Below are 17,172 nucleotides of genomic sequence, written 5' to 3' on the forward strand. Positions count from 1 at the left end.
CCCTGGCATTTCACAGCGTGGGTGAATGCTGCCAAATCCCAACAGAGGGACGCGAGTCAGGCCAGCAGCCTGGACTGGAGCAGCACTCTGGTTTATGTTGTGAAGCTCAAAGAGATTAACATTAATTATCCCCATAAAAAACCATAAAAGAATGTAATTTCTGTAAAATATCAGAGGCAAAAGCAGCACAATGTTCTGGCAGAGCAGCAGAAACTGGACATGTGCTCCATGACTTGGAGGCCAGGAGGAAGAGCAAGCTGGGCAGCACCCACCTACACAGCCCTGCCTTGGAGCCCTTCTCTGATGATGGAATTATACACAGACCTGTCACCTGAACGTGGCTGCAGGGATGCAGTTGTGAATCAGGCAGTGATTCCCAACACTCCAAATCCACTTACTGGTTGCTCTTTCAGATGTTGCAAGTTATCTGCAAGACTGTCTTGTTTTCCACCGCAGTCTGGGTGACAAAAACTAAGTATCCTGCAACCCAAGAGCAGGCCTGAGCAGCCAACCCACAGGGATTTTAATCCCAAATGCTTCCCTTATGAGACACTGCAGCAAGGACATGCCACCCATTTGAGATGTAGAAATCAAATAAGGTATTTGCTTTATAAACATATATATACAATAGATCCACTGAATCAAACTGAGATATATATATATGCATATATCCCTATATATATACATTTATATATACAGATATATTGAAGTCAGGTTTGGAGCTATGGTAGTACAGGGGACCATAATCTATGTCCCTTCTAATAATCAAACCTCGGAAAAGAGGAGGATATAGGGTCCTTAGGTATCCAAATGGGGGCAGGTAAAACAAAAAATGTCTTCTTTGCAACAAATGCAATCAGACAGCCAAATAAACCATGGCAGGTAAATAAGTGCATCATGTAACTTGAATGGCAAAATGCTACACTGGGCAAAGAAAACAACATCATGAGTGGCCTTTTGTATTTTTCTAAAGCAAACCCTATTACTTGCTCCATCTATGCAGCTTTTCTGAGCTGTCTGATAAGGGCATGAGCAGGATGTAAGGATAAACAACTCACCTGCATCTGAAACTGGACAAGAACAGACTTGGCCCTCCAAACCCACAGTAATTCCTCACACACTCCCTTGGAGAGGTCAGTCACTAAAATAACAACAGTGTCACGTGGTACTCAAGCTATAATTTTAAAACAAACAAACAAACAAGAACAAACAAACCCCCCAAAATCCATACCAACAACTGCACTTCTGTTGATGTAATTTTAAAACAAATTTCTCACTCTAGTAAAAACCCTTCCTTTTCAGTGACATAAGCAGCTCATCCCATGCTCAGTCTCAATCCAAAACAAATTATTCCTCAGTATCTCCTGTGCTCAAGAGAAGAGACTGTGAAGTAACAAGATGGAAGGAAGGATATGGAAATCCAATCCATTTCAGGAGAAAATCAGCGCTTCAAGGAACTGGTGTACAACAGATGCTGGTGAAGAGCATCTGAGCAGAACCCTCAGAGCTGCAGCTCTGATCAGCTGTTGGCTGTTCCAAGCGTTCACAGAGATCCTTGAGTTTGTTCCAAATACAGCCCAGGAGCTCCACAGCAGGAAAACAGCCTGTGGGGCTGGTGGAGCAAACAGGAGTGACAGAGCAGTTCAGGCATCAGCTTCCCACCTCGACGACTGGCTCCAGCATCAAAACCCTTCCAGCTCATTAAATCTGTGGTCTAGGAAAACCTCAGCTTTAAGGAAAAATTTAAACTGTGATTTATTTAACAAGACACGGTAGAATTTCTGAGTGGCTGTTTCAAAGATCATTGATAAAATAAAGTGCCGAGTTCAAACCCAGTTTTGCACAAAGGCCCATTTCAAAGCACGGCAGCTTTGAATTCATCATTGAAATAAATGACAACAGACCCACTCACGCCAAGTACGTCACGAAGCACAGTTCCGATCCTTCAGTCATCACTGAAGTGAAAAATCAATCACTCTGTTCAGGTTCAAATCCAAATAAATCTCTCTCTCTTCTGCACTCAGCTGAAGAAGAGCAGTTCCCTTCTCCTTTATCCCTACCCTGCTTTCATCATGCAAGGAAAGTTTCCACAGCGTCAGGAAGTATTTGGAAATGGCTACAGAGGTTTGGCATTATGGGCAATGACTGGAGCAGGGATTTTAAAGAAAGGAGAAAAAAATAAAAAGGAGAGTGCAAATACCCCCCAAAGCTCTGTCTCTGCCTTCCCAGCCACTGAAGAGGAGAAGGAGCCTGTTCAGATCACAGCAGCCAGACGGAATCACTCCTGAACCATCACCCACGTGCCTGCCCTGCTGATTCATCCCTTGTGCAGGGAATTGCAAAGACATAGGGAATTTTTTTCCAGTGCCTGCCAGGAGCCTGTAACCCAGCAAAGGGGATGTCATGTTCAAATTTCTCTGACAGAATCAGACAACACAAGTGATGGTGGGGTTTTTAGCTTCCCTGAAAGACATTTACTAAAGTAGTTAACCTGAATTTGAGCAGCCTCACAAAGTATGCTAAAGGTAATACATGAAAGGGGGATTCCCTTTCACCTTTGCCAGTGAAGGAAATACCAGTAATAATAACGTATTCAAGGACATCTGCAGCTCCCCCACAAACACTACTCACACTACATTTAATACAAGAGCAAGAAAGCAATGGATTGAACCACAGAGACAGCTGGGAAGTTGCAAATAACACTTAGCTACAGCCTTCACACAGGTTCAGTCCCACCACAGGACACAACTGCAGCCCATTACACTCCCAAAAAAGACACAAAAAGAGCTAAAAGCTTTTCTCCTCGCAGTTCTGCTGCTTAACCCACAAAACACATTCACAGGTGCCAGTGCTGGTGACCACAGGGCTCTGATTCTCAGTCCCCATCCCCAGCACAGGACACTCCTTCCTCCTTTCGACAAAGGTTTCTTGCCCTGCACTGGGGCAGTGAACATTAAGCGCTCTCTCCATCCTAAGCAGCCAAAAACACAGATGTGGTCTTCTGCAGAGGCAGCAGCAAGTGTCCAGAAGGGTCTGGGTGTCCTAAATGCCTCACCACAAACGCTTGGAGACCTGGAACCAGCTTCCTCACAACTGCAGCTCCTCTCTCCCATCAAATCATTCAGCTTAGAAGTGATCTCTCAGATCACTGAGTCCAACAGTTAACTCAGCACCATAAACCTTTCCACCCTTGCCCAGACACACACAGTGAGCTCCTTGTGTAGTTTAACCCACCTCCTGTCCCTCCCAGGCCCTGAAGGGACCTGCCCACCACGTTCACGTGCACCAAGTTTCATTTTTACAATCTACATCCTGCTGCTCACTGTCTTCCCCCTTTTGGGGATGGAAAGGGCCCAAAAACCCACAGTCATAGCCAGGTCACAGGAGAGACAGCCGTTCCTCTGTCTGCCCCGGTGGGAAAACACCCAGGGAAATGTAACTCTGCCAGCGAGTAAAAGCTGAAGTGAGGCTTGGGCAGTGCTTTCAGAAAGCTGACAAACACACACTGCTGCAGCACGTCAGTCTGAATGCTCTGGCTTTGACTTGCCCTCTTTTGTTGTTTGTCCTCCCCAGTTCCCCTGGTGTGAGCATAAAGCTGGGCTGCTTCCTGAAGGACTTCCTAAGCACGACTCCCTCGTGATAGGGATGGAGCCTGACACGCACTCCCAGCCCAGCTCTGTGCTGCTCTTCTGCTCCCCTCATTCTAGAAAAGGACAAACATTTCTCTTCTCAAACTCGCTTGCAGGCAAGGAAGGGAAATAAAAGGGGGAAAAGGAATAAAAGGATGAAAGGAAATAAAATAGAAGTCAATCATTCTGCTATCTGCTATAGTGCACGCTCACATTTTCCCTGGAGCACTTGGATTTGAGCAGATTCAGTTTTAAATCCGGATTACAGTGCACACACATGAGCCTTACAAAGCCCTGAGCAGGGGTAGGAAGATGGTACCATGGGCCAAACCAAAAAGCTGGAGTACCAAGTTCTCACATCTCAATGACCTGAATTTGTCTTCTTAAGATGTTCAAATTAATGTATTTGAGCAGTCTAGGCTGCACCTGTATTTCACTGCCTGGGATGCAACGCAAAACTACATCGGGCTACTGCTTGGAAAAAGAAACCAAAACAAAACACATCCAGGTTAGAGCTGCTTGATAAAACGTCCCTCAATTCCTGCTCCTGGCACACAATACTGTGCTTTACACTGCCACTGATCTCTGAGGAGCCAGAGCTGAATCAGTGAAATACGTCAAATAAATCTGTCACAGGAGCCTCAGAGAGCTGCCAACTGAACTCAGCTCTTCACTGCAGGTAAATATTACTCAGCAGCACAACACAGAAGGAGCAGCACAAACATCACATTTAAGTACATTTGGCAGGGCTGACCAAAAAGGAGGAGTAACAAATTTGAGGCTAGCAAAGCATTAAGAAACAACCACTTTGCTTTTGATGTGCCACTACAGCTGCAGGACACTTTTGGGACAACACCTGAATTACAAAACACTCGGGCCATGCACGCAGCTTGAAGGTAACACAGCAAAATTACCTGTGGCCTGACAGAAGGAACTGAAGAAAAGAGAACAGGCCAGAAATGAAGGAAGGGCTGCTGGTGGGTGTCCCTGCAGAGGACACCAGGGTTGAGTGGAGTGAGTAACCACTGCAGCATCTACAGGCAGCAGCTTCACCACTTCCTGGAGGGCCTTATGGGGCCACTGGCAACACTTGTCACTGCATCCGAGACAGCCACAACCAGAGCAGAGGAAAAGGGCAAAGGAGAGCCCCGGAAACAAAACTCCAAGGCAGAAGGCGTCACGTGAAAAAGGGCACAGAGCCAGCAAGAACAATAAAAGAGCTAGTGTGTGATTCTCCAAGGAGAGACTGGTGTGACAAGGCAGATTTAAGACAGTCATGTCCCACTCTAACTTTGTGTTATAAAAATCCTTGCTGAAAATACCTGGTGACTTATTCTCATTGCCCCCAGGCCTCCAGTGGTTTTGGTAGTTCGCTTAAACACAAGCCTCCCAATACCTGAAAATCACCATACTGGAGGAGATGAGACTCGATGCTTCATTACTCTGGAAAAGAGGTGCTGTTTTAAAGTGGAGATTGGAGGGCTGCTGACTTCATCAGATATTCCATTTTCTTAGATCAAACAGATTTTGGAGTCCAAAAACAGAATGAAAAGCCTCCAAGGATATTCTTCTTTTCTCCCTGCCCCCCTCCTTTTTTTTCAAAGGCTCCTGTTGAGCAATAGATTTCCTGTGATTAGCTCACTTAGTGCTGATTATAGCTCACTTCCTCCCAGGGATTAGCAGAAAGCAGCTTTCTGACAAGTTTTTATTCAGATGGTGCTACCTAGCCACAGCTTCCTGCCCCATCACTAACAGCCTCTTAGTTCAGCAGCTCAACAGCTTGAAATTATTTCACCGCTACAGAAAAATTCACAAAACCAGCACATCTCGGACTGTCTTCTCCACGAAAAACAAAACAAGTCTTTTGGGACGTCTAGCTTTCCAACTTGAAGCATTTGGATCCACGAGATTTATTTAATCAGATCCAAAAAGGAGTTTTCTGGAACAGAATGAGACTACCTTCAGAGACTGAAAATACTTATCTCATCATTTCAACTGAGAAAATCGTGCAAAAAAAAACCCAAAAAAAAAACCAGCAGAGGCAGACAAAGAATTGCTTTCTTGCAGACTTGGCAAACGTAGTCCCAAATCTTCTGCCTGCCAAGAGAGGACTCGTGCAAAAGCACGGACAAGAGTAACTGTGCTAGTGGCCAGGAAGAGGCAGCGGGATAATCTGTTCCACCTGCAGATGCTCCAGCGCAACACTCGGAGCCATCCCTCCTCTGGAAAAGCAGGTACCAGGGACATGCTGCAACCTCTCCTTCCAGCTTTAGGGGGTCTCAGAAAAGAGGATTTGGTCAATGCCAAACCACACACCCGTGAAAAACAAGTTCTTTTCATTTAGCTTTTCTTTACGAGGGGCGCAGAGGAACCTACGCTAACCCAAAATACTCCGAAGGAGCTCAGATCCCCTGATTTACAACCACAAACAGGCAAGACACTCACCCTTCAAATGACGCAGTTGAGAGAACAGCTGGAAAAAAAAACCCGGAAATAAAAAATATCTGAGCCATACCAATTTGTCATTAAGATTTACAAAGGGACACAGGAACCAAACCAACTGCCATGAAGTTTATAAACAGGTCGGGTCCCTCCTTGCCATCTTCCTTTTACTGCTACCGGTGGCACAGGAAACACATAATATTCCCACTCTTAACAAGGGTATAGGAGAACATCTGCCTGATTTGGCAAAATCCAACTGGATGACACATAGAACATACCCAGCTAAATTCTTTCCAATTTGTCTTTTTCCAAGCCATTAATTTCCTTACGATTTTTGCTGAGTCACACAAATAGAAGGGAAACATAGCACAAATAACTGCTGTTCGATGGCCAAGTGATAAAGAGATTTGGGGGAAAAAAGAAGATAAAAATCATTGTTGCCTGGAAGGAATTAAAAAAGGAGAGAGGAAATTATCTTCAGCACAAAAGAAGGAATAGCCAAAACTGTAATAGATGTGCTTCCCATGAACTAAGTTACACAAGACAAATATCCTATTGAGGGGTATTTGAAAGGGTTCCTAAGGCTTCCTAGGGGAAAATATTCTTCAAACCTATTGCCAAAATCCATTACAACCTGGAGCAATTATTGACTCCATAAGGCTCTGAGCAGATCTGCAAAGTCTTACACTGAAAACGAGCAACCGGGCTGCAAAAAAAAAGTCATTTTTGAAATCAAAAGGGATCTCAGTCTTTTGAGGAGAATCATGACTGAAAAAAATAAACAGCAAAAATCTGAGTAGGCCCAGACTGCTGCCAAGATAGGCATGAATCCTGGTAAAAGCCCATTAGTAACAGCAAATTTAAGCAAATTAACGATATTTGGCTCACTGAGTACTGGGGCCACCGTAACCCGTGATTCATCTTCACATGGATCCCTGAACCCTGCAGAGCACCCAACGCCCACCCAAGCCATCACTTCTGCTTCATGAAATAAATGTGTCTCCGCTGAACTGTGGTGGCATTTTACCACCTGCAAGCCAGGAACCTTTTTTGCCTCTGAAAGACCTCAAACACCACAGGTGACAGAAGTGACTTCCCAACTGCCTTGATTTCCCATCTCCCCTGCATTTGGCAAGAAAACTCATTTTGGAAGGCAGCTGATGACAGCAGCACACAGAAACAAGACAGAGGAATGAGCTGAGGGACACAAATGCCCATTCCCACCTTTCTCTGAGGCAGCCCTTGCAGGAACATAGAGGTGTAAGGAGCGTGGTGGAGGAGGAATGAAATCCAGAGGGATCCAAGGGATCCATTCCCACCCTGTGCCGCAGGGCTGGGGAGTTGCCGCCTACCCACCGAATTCAGGCCACGCTCCATTTTATCCAGCCCGCAGCCAGAGTTTTCCTTCAAGGAACCATTGTGCAAAGATGCATAATGATAACACGTGCTCCAAGGTGTCTGAACCAGCCCGTTCAGAGCTGAACAAGGAAATCATCTTTCTTCTGCCTACTGAAAATCCTGAGTCAACTAAAGGCAGACGAGGCAGCCCCGGCGGCGGGAGCAGCGCATGCAAATCCACGAGTCGGGGTGTTTGTGCTTACTCATATTTCACCACCTATAGCAGACACTTTTCAGCCTTTATTTTTATAGCTGAGGTTTTCTCAAGATCAAAGGAGAATAGGGAAAAGGGCAAGTACGGAAAGTTTATGAGAAAATTAAAAAAAAAAAAAAAAAAAAGAAAAGGTCTGCATCTCATTGTTGAGATTCTCTCTTAATTAAAGCTGACATTTACAGGCGGGGAGGGACCACACATTCCAGAGCAAAAGTTATTTGACTAAAGGCTGCCCTGCACGAGGCACCTGTACAGCTTGGTGCGTTTCTGTGTTAATAACGGCATTCCCAGCTCTTTAACCCGGAGATTCCCCATCCAACAGGGCTCTCAAAACCTCAGGCTGCTGGCAAAGTGCAGAAGGGTCACCAGTAACCCCAACACAGAACGAAAGTGCTTTTTAAAACTTTTTTTTTCACTGCCAGAAATATTATTGGGCAACAGTAAGACAAGGCTGTGGCCTCCCCATCCAGATTTAGAGGTAACTGGAAAAAGAGGTAACACAAAGTATGCACGAGGGTGGCAAAACCAGAAAGAATCCAAGGTTAAGGGATCCAGCACTCCCTCATCACACTGGTAGAGCTGGCAAATGTCAGCTAAGGGAAAAAGGAATAATAAGGGAGAAGACAAAGGGGAAAGATGAAATGTCTCCCTCCAGATCAGCTCTCTTTTTCACAGGCACTCAGAATAGAGCTCTTTGTTTCTCTCTAGTGGCTGCCCAAGGCTTGCTCCAACCGCAGGAACCATTGGATAGTGGGAACTTCAGCTCGGCCGAGCAGTCCTGGGGCCAAACCCTTGGTTTCTTCCTACAGGAGTGCCAACCTGCCACAAAACGCCACTGGGGGATGTCCCAGAGGACACCAGTACAGCTGCTGACTGGATAGTCAGAGCCCCTGGGAAAGGTTCACCAGTCTGCTGAAACCCGTGCACGACACAAGCTCAAGGTGCCGCCTCCTTTCTCACACCCACACTGGACACAAATCCAGCAGAGAGAGAGCAAAGGCTTCAAGAAATCAAATGCAGGAGCTGTAAATACCAAAAGCACTTGAGCACGGCAGTAACAACCCCCCACACCCAAGAGATGGCTTTGGTGGACACAGCTCATTTCCCAAGCACATTCCAGCAGCACCACACAGAAACTAGAGACCATTTCTCCTGGGAGAGCTATATTCCATTTGTGTCACAACAGGCTGCACTGACTTCTTCACACATGGAAACTTCTCCAGGAATTGGGCTCCCTGCAGCATCTGCTGCTGCACCAGGAGGTTCACTGCTGATAGCCGGGAAAGCTCCTTGTGGAAGGGACCATAAAGCTCACCTCATTCCACCCCTACACCATGGGCAGGGACACCTCTCACTATCCCAGGCTGCTCCCATCCATGTCCAACCTGGCCTTGGACACTTCCAGGGATGGGGCAGCCACAGCTTCCCTGGGCAACCTGTGCCAGGCCTCACCTCCCTCACTGGGAAGACCTTATAACTTCTCTATATCCCATCTAAACCTCTCCCCTTTTATTCTAAAACTATTCCCCGCTGTATCACTGCAATCTGCCTGTGTAAAAAGTCTCTCCCTGTTTTTATTAATCCCCCTTTAGACAGTGGAAGGTCTTCCCTGGAGCCTCCTCTTCTCCAGGCTGGAGACCCCCAGCTCTCCCAGCCTGTGTTCATGGCAGAGAAGCTCCAGCCCTCGGAGCATCTCCACAGTCCCCTCTGGACTGACTTGAACAGGTCCACGTTTCTTTTGCTGAGGACTCCAGACCAGGATGCAATACTCCCAGTGGGATCTTTTAATTAAATGAGAATGCAACACGTTCAGGAAGGGTCACCCCAATATCTCCCTGCCAACAGCAGCTCAGGATGAAACCAGATCTCAGTAAAATACTGGCAGAGCCCAGCGGGGACACCTCGCTCACACTTCTGCCACAGCATCTACATGAGTGTGGTCACATCTTCCCTACACTGATGAGGTTTGAAGTTTTACAGATTTTATACAAGGACACAACCCCTTGTTTTGGTTTTTTCCTGGCATATTTGGGTCTATTAGGAGAGGTGAAGTACCTAGATGAGGTACACAACCAATACTGCAGCCAGGGCAGAGCACCCCAGGCAACCCCTTCCCCGTTATTTCAAGACAAAATAAACAGTACCAAAAGCACAGCAGCCACAAACTCCAGTTATCCTGAATACTCAGATACAATTCAGAACATTAGACCCGGATTCTTCAACAGAAAAATAAAATACTGTAATAATGTTTTCCTTAAAAAAGGGGGAAAATGAGCAAGGCAGAGGTGCTCTGGAAATCACTCACTGCAGTTCACACTCCAAGTACTCCTGTTATGACACTGCCAGAGTTTTCCTTGTGTGCTCTTACAGATTTTCTCCTTTAAAATTACTTGCACACATGCAAATAACACATTCACTTACAGCTTAATGCAGTAAATTTCCTGAAATTTGGGGTAATGTTCTTGTATGCCTTTCAGGGAGTCAGAGCACTCATTTGGACACTGGAAATAACAATTTCCATGCAAAATACTGGCTGCCAGAATGAGTTTTTAAACTAACTTTCTGCTTTTTCTTTTTTGAGTCATTCCTAGTAAAACTACCTCTCTCACTCTTCTTGCCTATAAACAGGGTTTTATCTAAAGTGCCAAAGAAAATTAATCCAAACTAACTAGAACTGGTACACAGGCTACAAATCAAAATACATTGAACAGCCAAAAAAAGCAGCAAACTATATCATAATTCAAAATACATAAATAATTCTTATGCTGATGTGAAAATTGATTTTTGCCAAGCCTACAGGACAAGTATAGGAGGCAGGAAGCAGGGAAAAAAATATGAAAAGCCCGAATGTTTGTGTCAATATGACTACCTATGACAATTTGCAAATCAAATGTACGATAAAAATGCACTAAACATAGATATTTAAATAAATGTACAATGCTTTAAACACCAGTTGTGAGTGGTTAAGCAAATTGCATTTTCAAAGCGATTTAATACATCCCACCAATACTAGTACACTTTGAGGGAGTTACTATCCATGGCTGTTCATAGAGAATGCAGCAGCACCACAGCCACAAAAATTAATTTTACAGTTCAAAAATGAAATACTTTATAAAAAATAAAAATACAAAATGAAGAACACAGTTACCAACTGAATAGACAGAAGGCTTGTGAAAACTACAACCAGGCAGGATAACCAGCACGCTGGGAATCTGAAGAGCTTCCAAAGGAAGCTGTCAAGTTAAAATAATATTGAAGCAGCTGACAAAACATAATATTGCACTTAGAAAGCTGCAAAAGACTTGAAAAAAAATCTACTTATATTGTTGTACAAATGCTGAGTTGAACACATAAGCAGAGGTAACTGTGCCTGCTCATTATCAATGAATGGCATTCCTGTAGGCAGAATTAAAGATTTCAGTGAAACAGGAGAGAGCAGGAATAAAGCTCCAGAAAATGCATTTTCAGGAGGCTCAGGCATTTACAGAACAAAAGGATGCAGTTCTCAGTCCCTGTTCTACCTTATTATCTTGCTCCAATAACAGCTGTGCAATTACAAAGCAGATGAAGATGTTTGTGAGGGTGAGACCGAACTCACATAAAACCTCCAAGACCAGTGTCTGAGATCCACAAAACACAAACACAATGACAACACGGAGGTGTCTGTCCATGACATCCTCACACACAGACACCACCCCAATTCCAAATTAAAGCAGTTCATTTTAAGAGAAATAAGAGAGACAGCATTTATCTGAGGGGTCTTAATTCCACTGCAAGGGAGGCATGATGTTCCTTATCGAAAAACATCAGACTTGGCTCGTGCTGTGCCACCAGCACAAGAACTGAAGACAAATCACAGCACTGCCTTCACCTCCAGCCTCACGGAGCCCTCACCACAGGAGGGTGAGGGGAGCCAGCACTAATAATCCATTCCTTCAGCCAGAAGAACACAAACAGCAGCCCAGGAAAATCCTGGGCCAACTCCCAGCTCCAAAAACCCATTTAACAAAGTCCTCCCACTAAGCTGGTATCCATCTCAATGACACTGCAGTCACCACACTGGGCAATCCACATCACCCAGCACAACAACTTGATGCCTTCCAAATCTTCCTCTTTTAATTCACAATACCAGTAGCTGCTACCAGCAAGGGTGAACATAGAAACAAGGGCATAGAACATTTTTGCTGCAACAAATGAGCATGGAAGGCTTACACTATTTGTGTTTATGAAAATCCAAAGGCATAGATTTTTTATTTTTAAAAAAAAAGGAATTACTCTTCATAAATTTAATTGTAACTATGGAAGAAGGCCATACCTTTAGAACTGGTCAGCCTTCCAAGAGTTTGTCATCTAAAGGAAAATTTTCTCAGGTCCTTTCAATTGTTAAGAAAACAGGAAGCAAATTTCAGTAAGCCATTTCAATAGAGTAAAACAGAGATAAAGATCTCTATTGAACTTGGCAGCAAAGGTAGAGCCCACAGAATATCAGTCTGAGCAGCCCCTTGCCGCCAGGGGCCCAGCTGTGGCTGCCCCATCCCTGGAAGTACCCAAGGCCAGGTTGGACAGGGCTTGGAGCAACCTGGGAGAGTGGGAGGTGCCCCTGCCCATGGCAGGGGTGGGACTGGATGGGCTTTAAGGTCCCTTCCAACCCAAACCATCCTGGGATTCTACAACCAGCTATGTGTGAGAGCAGAGGCAGCGAGTGAGAAACCAGAAGAAAGCACTGTTGGCATCCTCATCTCATTTAATTACAATTAAAATCGTGACCAAGAGAAAGGGACAATAAAGACCCCAAGAGCCGAGGATTATTGACAAGTAATTTAACAAAACCTTTCAGGGTTGGGCAGCAAAAGCTGCTGCAGTAGCACAGGATACGTGGTCAGTCTCATTAAGCAGAGCAGCGTGGAACGAAAGTCACACCTACTTCAAACCTTGACCAAGATCCTCGAAACAAAGCTTGCCCCAGTTCAGATGTGTTTAAATTTAGAAAGCTGGCATCTCACTCTGGTCCAGGGGCTTTGGAAGTGCTGAGGAAATAAAGTGCATCCACCATCACTCTCAGCCAAGCGCGAGCAGACAAAAAAGTGCTGCCAAAGACTTACAGCCAAAGATCTCCAATCCCAGAGCAAGAAACATCTCCAAGGAGCTCTGCCCAAAGTGTTACAAGATAAAACTCAGTGCCAACCATGTGTATGACAAGTGTCTCTTCGCAGCAATGAGGGAATAAAAAAAAAAAAAAAGGTCCTTTAAATCCTGATGGTGTTTGTAAAAATTTCATTTTGCAGGAGGAACAGTCATCACTACAATGAATTAAACCAAATTAAAAATCATTTCATCTCAGTATTTTCATTTATCCTTCATTCTTTCAGTTTATTCCCTAACTCTTCTAATTTTTTTAAGACACTAAAACCTTATTATATGAGATGTTCCAAGTTCTAGTCAGATTGATGTGGATGTATAGGTTCAGCAGAAGCCTTAACTTCTTCCACAGTGAAACTCCATCCAGGTTTAGCAAGACTGAGTACATTTCCTTGTGCTGCAAAAAGACTTTCCAGCATGCGCACAACAAGCCAAGGAGAATGAGAATTACGCCTCTCAGAAGTAAAATATTTTACAATGGAATAATTATTAATGAACAAGGAAATAAAAGACATCACAACCACACATTAAAACACATGGCCCTGCTTGCAAAGAAACCACCCAAACCAGGTCTACTGAACTATCTTCAATTTTTATTTTTCATTTCCAGGAGCTACCTGGGAAAATAATCAAAATCTTGATGCCTATTTCCTCTAAATATATAGCTATATATATATATATATATATAAAATCCCTGTAAATAGGCCCAAAAGGGCTGAAAAGAAAAAGCAGCAGTCACAAAAGCAGCGAGTCCTCAGCCAACACATACTTGGGTTACTGCGAAATAGCCTCATCCCAAAAATCAGGAGGAGGTACTCGCCTGAACTTCCTGGCTGCAGCAGTCAAGGCTCTCTTTACCACAAAGAATTACTTCCTAAGCTTGGGCACTGCTATCAAAGAGCCTTAGCACGTTGGCATCAGATTAAAATGAACTGTTCTTGTTGCTAAACAGCTTTGAAAATCCCGGACTTCACTCTCCTCTTTGCTTTTTCCACTAAGGCGTAGAAGCAGAAAATATTTCTGACTTGGTGGTAATGCCCCAGCTCTGACAAATCAAAGATTTCACATAATTTATTGTTATAGTAGTGACAGCTAGCATTTCACACATTGAAAATAAAAGGCTGTTTCAAAGCCAAAACCCATTTACCAACATCAGAGACCTATTTGCTGAGCCACAGAAAATGACGGCCGTATTTTGTGAGATCTTGCTCGTTTCTGTGCTTGATCTGAAGCAGCATTCCCAAAAGCGCAGCAAACACGTGAAAAAGGCAGGAGGAGCAGAAAGGCAGACACACTCCCGGGTCGTCACAAATCATTAGTGTCAGATCACTCAGCAACATGCCCAAGCCAAGTTTAACATCAGGGATTCCTTTTCCAGCAGCCAGTTCCCTGATGTGAACCCCCACATCCACAGAGGGACTTTGGGATGACTGGAATAACTGGTTTGGGGCCGGGGCAGGGCAAAACCCAAACCGTGGCTGGTGCCACTTGCCCAGGTGGCCTCAAGCAACAACTTCACGGTCAGGTATTTTTGTCAAAATTAATGCCAGCAGGTGGATTTAATGTCCTGGTAAAACCCCAAGCACTCAGCTTATTTGACACAAGCATAAAATACCAAGTTCACCTTTTAAGTAATGGGTTTGAACTTTTAAAAGTCGCTCACTTTCAAACATTAATGTAACTTGCTAAATAACTGGTTATTTTTCACCGTGAAGCAGATCATTCACAAGCTGAAGCCCCTGCCAAGGAGCTACTTCCACAAGAATCTGCCCAGCCAGGTCCTGCCTGGAGCCCAAATCCCCAGATCCCTTTAAACACCTTTTTGCTGTGGACAGGCTTAGGGGAAAGATACTGTCGTTCTTCCAGGTCCTCACTTTACTGGAGACCTTTTGAAAAGGAAATGGGTTAAATATTCAAAGGTGACTTTAAAAAGCACCTTCCAGAAACAGCTTTTTCTTGCTCTTGTCCAGGAGACACACCTCTGCTAGCTAAATCAGCTCTTAAATGACTAAAAATGAAAAACTAATGCAACGTAGAGCAGCAAACACCCCATTTCTAAAAGAAACCCCACACTACTGATAACTCTAATTTTACTCATTAAAGGAGCTGCGGGAAAGCTGACAGTGGGTACACACTGAGTCAAACATCCAGCACCTAAACAGGAAGCAAAAAACTTCGGGGGGGGGGAAAAAAGTAGAAGTTGAACTGGAAAAACTTTTCAGCGTATTTCCATTCCTTACTACACCTGCCAGCTGCCCTCACTCTGATTACATGATGTTCAATCCCTCACTTAACACCGAGCACCACTTAAATCACACTCACCACTGCCCCAGTATGCTCGTTCCTTCCTCCAGCTGCTCCGCTGTTAAACCAAACTACAGAATTAAAAATAATTAAATCTGTCTTATCAAAGTTACCCCTTTCAAGAGATAAAACAACTTTGGCTAATTAGCTGAGAGAACAGCCCCAACCTAAGATTCAAATATCACTCAGCTTTGGGCTACACCAACACCAGTGCTGGGCTCAAGTCTTTTGGGAAACAATGACTTATCCATTATACAAAACCCCCTGTATTTCCATGAGTATTCAAAATACTGTATTTCTCTGGTAAAACGTATTCACTCAAACAATTTTAAGCATCAATGCATCATTAGCAGCTGAAGTAAAGATTTTTAAAAGCGTTTTCAAATTCACAAACAGAAATTAGATATACCCATCTGAGAATTTCAAAAGCCACTTGTTTTGCCTGAAGGGAAAGAACTGTCACACCAATTTTTAGAGCATTTCAATGTACAGTAACCTTTAGATAGCATGAGGAATTCCTACTATGAATTCACAGTGTAACTTATCTAAATTAATCTCAACAGAAAAACTGAAACTCAGTTTGAAGTCATCTTAACACTTACATCCCTGCCTGCCAGGTGAGACATTTTCAAAGCCTGGTTAATCCCCATTTCCAGCTGAGAAAACAGAAAGAAGCTGAGAAAAGATTAAGAACGATCCCCTCAAAAAACCGGCAAGTCAGGTAGAGAACTAGGACCAAAACCAGCATTTCCAGCTCTCAGTGACAGACACTGCCCGCTACATCAGACAAAATACAAACACTCAAGTGTGTATTTTCCCTTGAAAGGAAACTACTTTAACAGCTTTAGGTAAAACCCTGCTCTGAGCTCTCACGAATCCTCAACAGTGAAGTAACGCTTGAACTAAAGGCGGAGCTCCATTTGCACTGCACACCTGGTGGGTCACTAGGAGATTTCTTCTCACCTGAAGAACATCTAGGACCTCTTACCGCCTGCATTTAAATGCAAATAAGAGCGTTCGAAAAGAGTTTATCAAGCTCAAGACGCAGGAAAGCACAGCACAGTAAGAACCCTGAGGCCTCCAGGGAAGGCTGCAGTGTTTCCTTGCCAGAATGAACCAGTGCCCTGCCCAAGGGCTGCTTGTCCTTTGCCCCCAGGTGAGCGCCCGGGACTCTTCCCTTCCCCACCTGCTCCTGGGAGCCGGCAGGAGATGCCGCCTCCTCCGTGACGTCTTCCCGGTCAAACTGCCCTTGCCGAGAGGCAGAACCAATCCAGCCGGGCATTAATCGGACTTTACCCCTCCTTGGAGCCAGCCTGGCAGCTCAGCCCGGCACCCAGCTGACTGCTTATCTCGGGGAGGGCGAGCGGCACCTCGGCAACATCCACGGCACCTGCAAAGGTTCACTGGCACTGCCCCGGGCACAGAAACCTCCCCAGAGGACACCCTGCCCTCCCAGCCCGCGGCCAGACATGCCACACTCAGCTTCACGAGCGTGAAAAACGCGTTCTACTCTTCTAAAAATTTTCTAAGTTTAATGAAGAAGTAAAAATAGACAATCAAGAGACAGAAAGCAAAAGTTTTTTTGGCTGAGGGTGCCTGGCACAAAGTCAGCCAGCAGCACACCTTTCACTTTTTTAGACTTCGATGTTTAAGGATTGCTGTGTCCTTTCAAACATCTTATCTGATAGATTTATTTGTGGACGGCTCTGCCCTGTTTGGTAATATGGGTCTTATAAATGTTCTTCCTGAGGTTTTTGGTTGTTTTTATTTTTATTTAAAAAGAAAAAAAAATCCAGCAGCCTTTATACAGGACCACGAGGTGACAATTCTTCTTCATACTTTTTGGCCTGGTCACCTCAGATGTCAGAAAGAAGAAAACTCAGTCTTCTTACTACTTACATTATGTCACAATCAGAACATACACTCATCACTTCTCTAAACTCCGTTAACAAAACACAACACAGCACAATTATACATAGAGTGTTCATTCCAATATTTGCAAAAAGCCAACTTTACAATTATGCATTTATAACAGGAGGGAGGTGC

At 44.4% G+C, this 17,172-nt stretch overlaps 1 protein-coding gene across 2 annotated transcripts in view; it reads right to left on the reverse strand.

Annotated features, from left to right (window-relative positions):
• PAK2 (p21 (RAC1) activated kinase 2) overlaps nucleotides 1-17,172 on the reverse strand; it is a 38,721-nt gene that overhangs the window by 18,978 nt on the left and 2,571 nt on the right. The window contains exon 1 of one of the 2 annotated variants that reach the window (XM_066194194.1): nucleotides 16,060-16,073. The exons of the other annotated variant lie outside the window; for it this stretch is intronic. The gene's annotated coding sequence lies outside the window, so the exon portion shown is untranslated. Of the gene's footprint in view, nucleotides 1-16,059; nucleotides 16,074-17,172 lie in introns of those variants that run through there. 2 annotated transcript variants of the gene reach the window in all.

This window comes from Chamaea fasciata, unplaced genomic scaffold, assembly GCF_029207755.1.
Source record: "Chamaea fasciata isolate MVZ Bird 193981 ecotype frontalis unplaced genomic scaffold, bChaFas1.0.hap1 SCAF_11, whole genome shotgun sequence".
NCBI classification, from domain to species: Eukaryota; Metazoa; Chordata; class Aves; order Passeriformes; family Sylviidae; genus Chamaea; species Chamaea fasciata.